Raw genomic sequence first — 9322 nt, forward strand, 5'->3', positions numbered from 1 at the left:
TACTGAACAGAGTTGGAGATAAAACTATTGTACACAACCCTGTATTATCAGCCCTGTGCCTACTGCCCTGAAATCTGTGTAGTTTTTCAGATCCTGTAACATAGTTACGTGTTGTTATTCGCATATTCTGTAATCTACTAGTGGTTTTCTCTTTAGTGAGTAATTGACAGTTTGATGGCGATATATCAAATTCTTTATTCTCTTTCAAGTTTTTTGGAAAAATAACAGGACACCACTTTAAGCATTGTCATTAATAGAGGTATGTATTATTGATTCCTAGGGAATTCTCTATAGTTTTTTTTCAAATTATTACCAACCAGCCACGAGTTAAAGGGAGCCATCATTATTTACACCGCGGGTTGGGGTGTTTGAAGAATTACCTCTGGCAAACTTTCTGGCATTTGACAAGACTGGGGGAGGCAAGGAGGTGGAGTCTCCCTTCAGATGCACTTTTCAAAGTATTCTACTGAAATTAGTGTAATTTGATGATTAAGACTAAATCACATCTAACCTCCACTAGTCTAGTTACAACAATAAACTTCATTCCGCCAGATTCAACTCACTGTCAGGTCAAGTTGTCAAAGCATCCACTCAGGCGATAAACCCGGCTCAAATTATCCGGGAGGGGTAACGTGACAAGTAGATTTGTTTTAGCAGGTACATTCCTAACCTACTTCATCCTAGCTCATTTTCGTCACAAGGTGCTTGTCATCTTGTCCCACTCAACCGACCCCACTGCAAAAGCAACTTGCCCTAAACCGTAAGGCTATGAAACAAAGTCACAAAGCCAAAATAGACTTTTCAACGAATCACGTTGGTACAATGACTTGTTGCAGCAGAGTGCACAAAATGTGCTGGCTATAGTGTGAGTTAGAGGTCCTGGAGCTCGAACATCGAAAGTGAAACATGTTTTTGTGAAAGGCCCTCAACTTATCCCTAACCAAGCTGTGGTTTTGCTTCGAACGGCCTGCATATTGAAATTAATGACAATGGAACTGGTGCTGGCTATTGGGTTGATTTTGTACGACATGGAATGGGTCACAAGTACAGTTTGAGGAGAAATCACTCAATTTACAATCACATAATTGGAGCAAGGTGACGATGCAGTTCTTCGATGAGTTTAGCACCGCTTCGATTCGAGGAGTGTGGTAGATAGTAGATCAACCGGTATATAGATAGCTCTACCTTACAGAGCACTCTCATAGTGCTGTCAAAGTTGAGATACGTCGCCACAAGTAAGCTTAATATACTTTTAACCCAAAAGGAGCGATATTGACCTTTGTTTACTATAAATTGTTTGAGTTTAGCAGACCCAGTAACATCGTCCAACACTGAAAACAAGTACACAGAGAAAGCCACTGTGGTGTTGCTTATCTTCGCTCCAGCAGGGAGGGAATAAATGAGGTTCTAGTAGCATTCACAAACTTTTGTTGTCTCTCCAATCATGCTACTGGAGTGCTTTTCTACATTTTCCTGGGACTGATGTACATCGTCTAGGATAATTGTAGCTCATTGGTCATCTGACAGACTCTTACAACACATGTGGTTAGCTGGATCACGGTCCCTCTGGACCGTGGCTGGATATTATTGACATTTATAAACCAATTCAACACAGTTAATCTGGTACAACCTTTCCTGCTGCTGTGCATTAGCATATCTTTCAATCAGAAAAGATTCAGCTGCGACAAGTAGCTGTCAGGAGTGTAAGCTAGAGTTTATAAAGTGCAGCTATTTCATGAACAGTCGTCCTGTCGTACTTGTCCGATATTATTAGCCATATATACTTGTTTGTCACTTGACCAAAGTGCTCTGAGCCTTTCTCTCCATCTCATGTTGCTTTCAAGTACTTAGGGAGCCTTCAGTAATTACAGGGGAGTAGGCCGGTGGAATTCCGTGCGTACCTGTACTGTAAAATTTGACCCTCCCCTATCCTTGTGTCTAAAATGTGACCCTCCCCCTTGTCCAGCATTCTAAAACTTGACCCTCCCCCAATCACTGCAGTATTCTCCTCAGGAATAACTGGTACAGTATCAGCTAATTTACATAACCAATGGTTTAATTAGTCCCCACAGACACCATCCTGGGGGGGGGGGGGGACTTATAGGTTTGGTCATGTCCGTGCATGCATGCATGCGTGCGTCATTCCGTGCATCCGTCCGTCCGTTCACGCAGATATCTCAGAGATGCCTGGAGCGATTTCATTCAAACTTGGTACAAGGATTACTCCTTATGTAATACATATGCACGTCAATTTGTTATGTGATACGATCCAATATGGCCGCCATGCCGCCATTTTGTTACAATTTCTTCATGTACAGAGCCATATCTCAGGCATGTCTCAATCGATTGTATTGTAAGTTGGTACAAGGACATCAACCTTTGTCATACATGCACGTCACTTTGTTTCACAATACGATTCAATATGGCTGCATGGCGGCCATTTTGTTACGATTTTTCATGTACGGAGCCGTAACTCAGGCACATCTCAATCGATTGTATTGTAAGTTGGTACAAGGACATCAACCTTTGTCTACACATGCACGTCACTTTGTTTCACAATACGATTCAATATGGCTGTATGGCAGCCATTTTGTTACGATTTTTCATGTCTCGAACCATAACTCAGACATGTATCAATCAATTTTATTCAAAGTTGGTACAAGGACATTGACTAATGTCATGCATCTGTACGTCAATTGTTTCATGATATGACTCAATATGGCTGTATGGTGGCCATGTTTTAGCTCCGCTGTCAGCGACGCGGAGCTTATCAAATAGGTTGATTTTCCGTCGTCGTCGTCCGTCAACAATTGCCTTCTCCTCTGAAACCGCAAGTCCGATTGCTTTGAAATTTTATATGCAGTACACTTGGGGTGACCTCACTGAAGTTTATCAAATCGTGGTGGAATTTGCATATTTGTATTTTTGGGGCATTTTTTGCTGTTTTTGGTAAAAAATCTTCTCTGAAACCGCTTGTCCGATTGCTTTGAAATTTGATATGCAGTTTACTTAGGGTGACTTCAGTCAGATTTGTTCAAATCAAGGCAATTTTTGTCATTTTTGGTAAAAAAATCTTTAAAAATCTTCTTCTTCAAAACTACCAGTCAGATCGCTTTGATATTTGGTACATAGGTCCCTAGGGATGATATATTTCAGATTTGTTCAAATTGTGAAGAAATATGCAAATTTGCATTTTTTAAGGCAATTTTTGCCATTTTTGGTCAAAAAATGTGTTTCTCAAACAGTACTGGTCTGATAGGTTTGAAATTTAGTATACAGGTTGCTATAGATGAACTAAGTAATATATATTGAATTTCTGATGAAATCTGTAATTTTGTATTTTTGGGGCAATTTTTGCCATTTTTGGTCAAAAATGTGTATTTCCAAAACTACTCATCTGTACTCATCTGATAGCTTTGAAATTTGGTATACAGGTTCCTATAGATGAACTAAATGATATTTATTGAAGTTATGATGAAATCTTCGATTTTGTATTTTTGGGGCAATTTTTTTCCATTGTTTGTCAAAAAATTTCTTTCTCAAAAAGTACTGGTCTAATAGCTTTGAAATTTGGTATACAAGTTTCTACAGGTAAACTAATGATATATATTGAATTTGTGATGAAATCTGTAATTTTGTATTTTTGGGGCAATTTTTGACATTTTTGGTCAAAAAAGTGTATTTCCAAAACTACTCATCTGATAGCTTTGAAATTTGGTATACAGGTTCCAATAGATGAACTAAATGATATTTATTGAAACAATGGCGAAATTTGCAATTTTGTATTTTCCGGGCAATTTTTCCATTTGTGGTCAAAAACTGTTTCTCAAAAAGTACTGGTCTGATAGCTTTGAAATTTGATATGCAGGATCCTACAGATGAACTTAATGTGATACTTTGAAATTATGATGAAATCTGCAATTTTGTATTTTTGGGGCAATGTTTGCCATTTTTGGTCAAAAAATTTGTTTCTCAAAAGCTGCAAATCGATAGCTTTGATATTTGGTATACAGTTTCCAAGGGATTATTGTAATGTATGATATATTGAAATTATGGTGAAATCTGCAATTTTTATTTTGGGGGCAACTTTTGCCATTTTTGGTCGGAAAATTTATTCTCAAAGAACTCCTCGTCAGATAGCTTTGGTTGACATGTTCTTAGGGATGATCCGATGTGATATATTCAAATTATGATGAAATCTTCAATTGTGTATTTTTGCAGCTATTTTAGCCACTTTTTTTTCTGAAATGAGCTATCAAAGATTTCCACCTTCTTCATCAACATGTGTCAAAAATAGTTATTCTGTAAATAAACACAGCGGAGCTAGGTCGCTTGTGTACAATTTTTTCATGTCGAGAGCCATAACTTCGGCACGTCTCAACTGATTTTGTTCAAAGTTGGTACAGGGACATTGACCTATGTCATACATATGCACGTGGCTTTGTTTCACGATATGATTCAATATGGCTGCATGGCGGCCATTTTGTTTCGTTTTTTTTCATGTCCAGAGCCATAACTCAGGCACATCTCAACCAATTTTATCCAAAATGGTACAAGGACATTGACTTATGTCATACATATGCTCTTCGAATTTTTTTACGGTGAGATCAAATACAATGGCTGCGTGGCGGCCATTATGTTACGAGTTTTTCATGTCTGCAGCCATAATGCAGACATGTATCAACCGATTTTATTCAAAGTTGATAAATGACATTGATGTATTGTCATATTATGTAACAGATATGCATTTCAATTGGTTTCACAATCCGATGCAATATGGCTGCCTGGTGACCATTTAGTTACATTTTTAGAGCCATAACTCAGACATATTTCCATTAAATGTCATTCAAAGTTGGATGGCGGCCTACATTGGTTTTATGTTTTCACCGCCATGGAACTCATTCTCAGCCATTAAGCCCCATCTGTATCGCAGTATTTTTAATCACAGACCTAATTAATGAAGAGGACTCCATCCTCTCTGAGGACTTGTAATTAAAGTACCCATTAACAAGTGGGGACTGTGTCATCAACGATGACTTGTTATGTAAGTTACAGACAGAAATTACATTGGGAGGGCTCAGGTCACAATTTATCACGCAAGCATTTTTTGAAGGGTCATGCATTTGTGCGCGGGAGGGTCACCATATTTTGCACAACTATAAGGCTACAAGATGTGGCTGATGTAGTGCTTCACCAAAAATATCAAATCACAATACATAGGAGTCTATCAGGCAAACTATTGACAATTTTCCCCACACAAGGTATATATATGAAAATGTACTTTGCTTGAAGTGGGAAGTAAAGCATGAATGTTTGTAGAAGAAATTGGATTTTTGGATTTCATTGAAAATGTTGATTTACTATACATGGTAGTCTATGAGGAAACTATGAATAATTTTTTTCAAATACAAAAATAGGTGAATCTATGTATTTATGTATGCTTGATTATTGATATTTATGTATTTAATTAGACTAGGGTGGTTACAAATGGATGTGTGTGCAAGAAATTGAAGTTTGGAATTTCACCGAAATGTTGATTCACTATACAAGGTAGTCTATGAGAAAACTATGATCAATTTTTTGCCAATATAAAACATAAAACTAACAATATCTGTGCATTTATAGACATTTGATAATTGATATACACTTTGCCATCTGTCCCATATGTTTTTGTCTCTTGTCTTTCATCATTTTTAACTGTTCAAGATGTAGAATGTAGGATACCATTGCATCTTATTTGCTTGTGAAGCTTGTCGATAATGTGTATGTATTTAAAATAATCAAATTATGTATTTCGTCTGCAATTTCCTATTCAGGAAATATCAAATGGACATTCTAAGGTTTGGCCGTAAAATAATCTTCTGTTAAAAGTGAACCTCCAACAAGATAGGTTTATAAAAAGTGACCCTCCCTCTTGGACAGTTTTCTAAAAAGTGACCCTCCCCACCCCGTGTAATTACTGAAGGCTCCCTTAGGCCGCAGTGTAGAGTCGGCCAATTATTTTGCAGTGCGTCAGCCTGTGCGTCTGTCTGTGCATGTGGCTTATGGTAAGACGATTCACTAAATAGTCGCTGACTTTAAGTAAATGAAATAAACCTCCCTCACTGTAGAAAGTAACTGTCACGGCGCATCGCTTTACACATTTGTATGCGCACTTGTGGGACGATCATGAATGGTGCAATCCAAGGCAATGAAAAGGACCAGATGTGAATGAATATCTTATATATCAAGCACCAATGGCGAAATATTTAGAAATGCATCTGAAGCAGATTTTAAAGTCTTAGATGATATGCTAATGCTCGTTTTTGTTGATGCAAACGAATTTTGAAGTGAGGGACGTGGAGGTTCTTGGGTATGTCGTGGAAAGCGTTAGTGGCTATTAAAAGTACTGATAGTTTGCCGTGAGACCATCATGGATGCTGCTAGGTCCTTCCAGACGTAACGTGGTTTGTGAGGAACTCGCAAGACCATACACCAAGTATGCCACTTTATGTCTTACGAACTTTAGTGAAACTGCCACGTGTGAGCACCGTGTGTAGAAAGTGCCGTGCAGATTTACCTAATTCTGTTAATCTCACCATCCATTCGAGCACAGTCCCTCCGTGATTGGAGCGATGGACATGAACAGTGTAAGTTTTCTTAAGCCATTATTTGTGTTTTCTAATAATGTTTGTGTGTTCCTTCGTCGAGTTTAGGAAACTAGCATAATTGGACGTATAGAGGTACCAAAACAAAAGGCCTATTCCGTAAGCACGGGACTATCGTGCTTTTTAATACATTGACAGCTTCGTACTAGGCATCGACAAAAATTTTTTCCTTAAATTTTGCTGAAGGGCTAACTAAAATACATAACTTTCCAAATTCCGTCGCTTGACTTTCATCATATTTGGGAATAGCGATCCCCAAATATGATGAAAGTCAAGCGAAAGACGAAACTACACGGTAAGTTGCAATATCTCACAAATTTCTGAATGGATTTGATACGACTTTGTAATAACATTAATTACTCTATCGTAATATCATGGGTAAGGTTTGGTAGGCGTAGCATACCGATTATTTATTTATAACTGGACTGTAGAGTAGACTCCTAGGGTACATTGGTTATCACAGCTTTATGCTGAAAGTTTGTCACGATCTGCATGATCGCGGCACTCTACGCACGTGCAAGTGCACTACTGAGAGAGTTCAATCTCGCCTCGCACAAGCTATATGCTACGCTATCACCCTCTACTGTCGGTTTCTAGACGTTTCGGTACGATGTTGAAACAACTTTGAACGTAATGATCAAGTGCCAAACTGACCTGTAACAGTTACTCTACTAGTATCGTCTATGATACAACTCAATGAAGGCAGCGTGGGATCGTCATGCGATCATCTTAGTCAAAGCGTTTTCGCGCAAAAACTAATATTTACTGTAATGCGCTATACATTGTTCAAATGACTTTCTTTTCAATCATCAGTGAACTCTGCACTCGTGATTACATTTTCCAATATGACGGGTCCACGTTATTGACTGCCGCACAATGCTTGAAGTAATAAATGACTTTACCACAAATCGCTCGGTGTTATGTCCGACAATGCAGTAAAATTTACAAAATGTAACTATAGTTCGTTTCTAGTATCAAGACATAAGCTTAAGATAGCGTAAAGCTGTAATGAATTATTACCATCATTAACCCAGTATCTTCTAGACAGTATCACTGCCCCATCTGCCAAGTCAGTTAAAAGCAGTGTTGAGCCAAAACCATATGCTATTTTTTCACTCACTTGGCTTGGTATGTTATAGCAGCTTTAGTCTGTAAAAATCATGTTCACAGTATCCCTGTCTTCAGGGACCTTCAAATCTTCAAGTCTTTATGAAAGTGCACCATATTTGACAAGTTTTTACCTCACTAGTTTTAACTAACTTGACCTGATAATGAAATATGAACTTATCAGGTAAAGGTTAAATTTGCGATGACCCATGCAGCTCCTTCGGGGTCCTTGAACAATACGCCAACTATCGATAAGTTTCAATATCTGGAGAACATGATATCCATTTTCAGTGTAGATTCCTTCCATGGCTAGGGATCCCCTCCTCGATCAAACTATAACATGGTATTATAGTGAAGTAAAAGTTTCCACCAATTGTGTCATACATGAACAAATCTTGAATAATTACATTATGACAGGGTTGACATAGTATTAATGAAATACTTTTGATCGCTTTCGCTGCTAAGCGCATCTACATTTAAACTAAATTGTCGAACTCTGCCGAAACCAAAATGTAACGTCCATTGACGCCAGTGATTGCAATGCTCATCACTCATTTAGCCTACCTTTGTGCCATGGCCCATGAGCAAATCAACGTTGACTCTAAAATTGGATTTTCCAAAATTTGGGCATCAGCTCTGCCGCTGTGGTTCTCCCGAACACCGCCCCTCCACCCTAATACCACATCACGATTGCATGCTTGAACTGTACTATATACATTCTTCCGATCTATGAAACAATTTCCAGAAATGAGAGAATATGGCAGTAGTATTATATGGTCTTTGATTACATTTGTAGATCGCTGGACAGTTATCTGTCTTGCCGCAGTTTCGCAGCCCGCAACTTTCCCCGACGATTTTAATGTGAAGGAGAAAGTGGCACCTTTCGCGACCACATCGAGCAAAGTTGTAGGTTACCGAACGGCAACAACTCTATCCTAACTTTGTAGGGTCCTTGGTTTAATCCAAATGAAAGAAGTTATAGCATAAACTTTGTAAATTAACGCGGAAAGTCCTTTTTCGAAATTCACCCATATAAGTCTGGGTTTTCATCTCATTGCTCAAGAAAATTTATGAAACCGCTATATAGTACAAAGACGAAGGATAATATTGAGTTTTACAACAGACCGTGATCGACAATTATTATGCAACATTAACCCTTTTTCTGCCAAGCCCATATTTCACCAAGATGGTTAAAATTAATGAAACACAACGTATTCCATATGATGTATTTTAACATAACACTGTACATTTGAAGGCTGTTGAAAACAATACTGTAAAGTTGACCTTTTTTCGACAAAAGAAGCTATAACATAACAAGCCAAGTGGGTGAAAATACGTCATGTTTTGGCTCAATACCGCTTTTTACTGACTTGGCTGATGAGGGAGTGATACAGTCTGTCTGGCAGGAAAAGGGTTAAGGAAGGAGTGATGGGCAATTTTAATGTGATTTACTGAACAGTAGACGCCCCATGTCTATGAAATTCACATCATAAAAGTCTCAATTACCGGGTATAGGCAGCTACCCAACAACTACAGTTTCTATCAGTGCCTGTCGATTGAAGAAAACA

Source organism: Ptychodera flava, chromosome 21, assembly GCF_041260155.1.
Source record: "Ptychodera flava strain L36383 chromosome 21, AS_Pfla_20210202, whole genome shotgun sequence".
In the NCBI taxonomy this organism is placed as follows: Eukaryota; Metazoa; Hemichordata; class Enteropneusta; family Ptychoderidae; genus Ptychodera; species Ptychodera flava.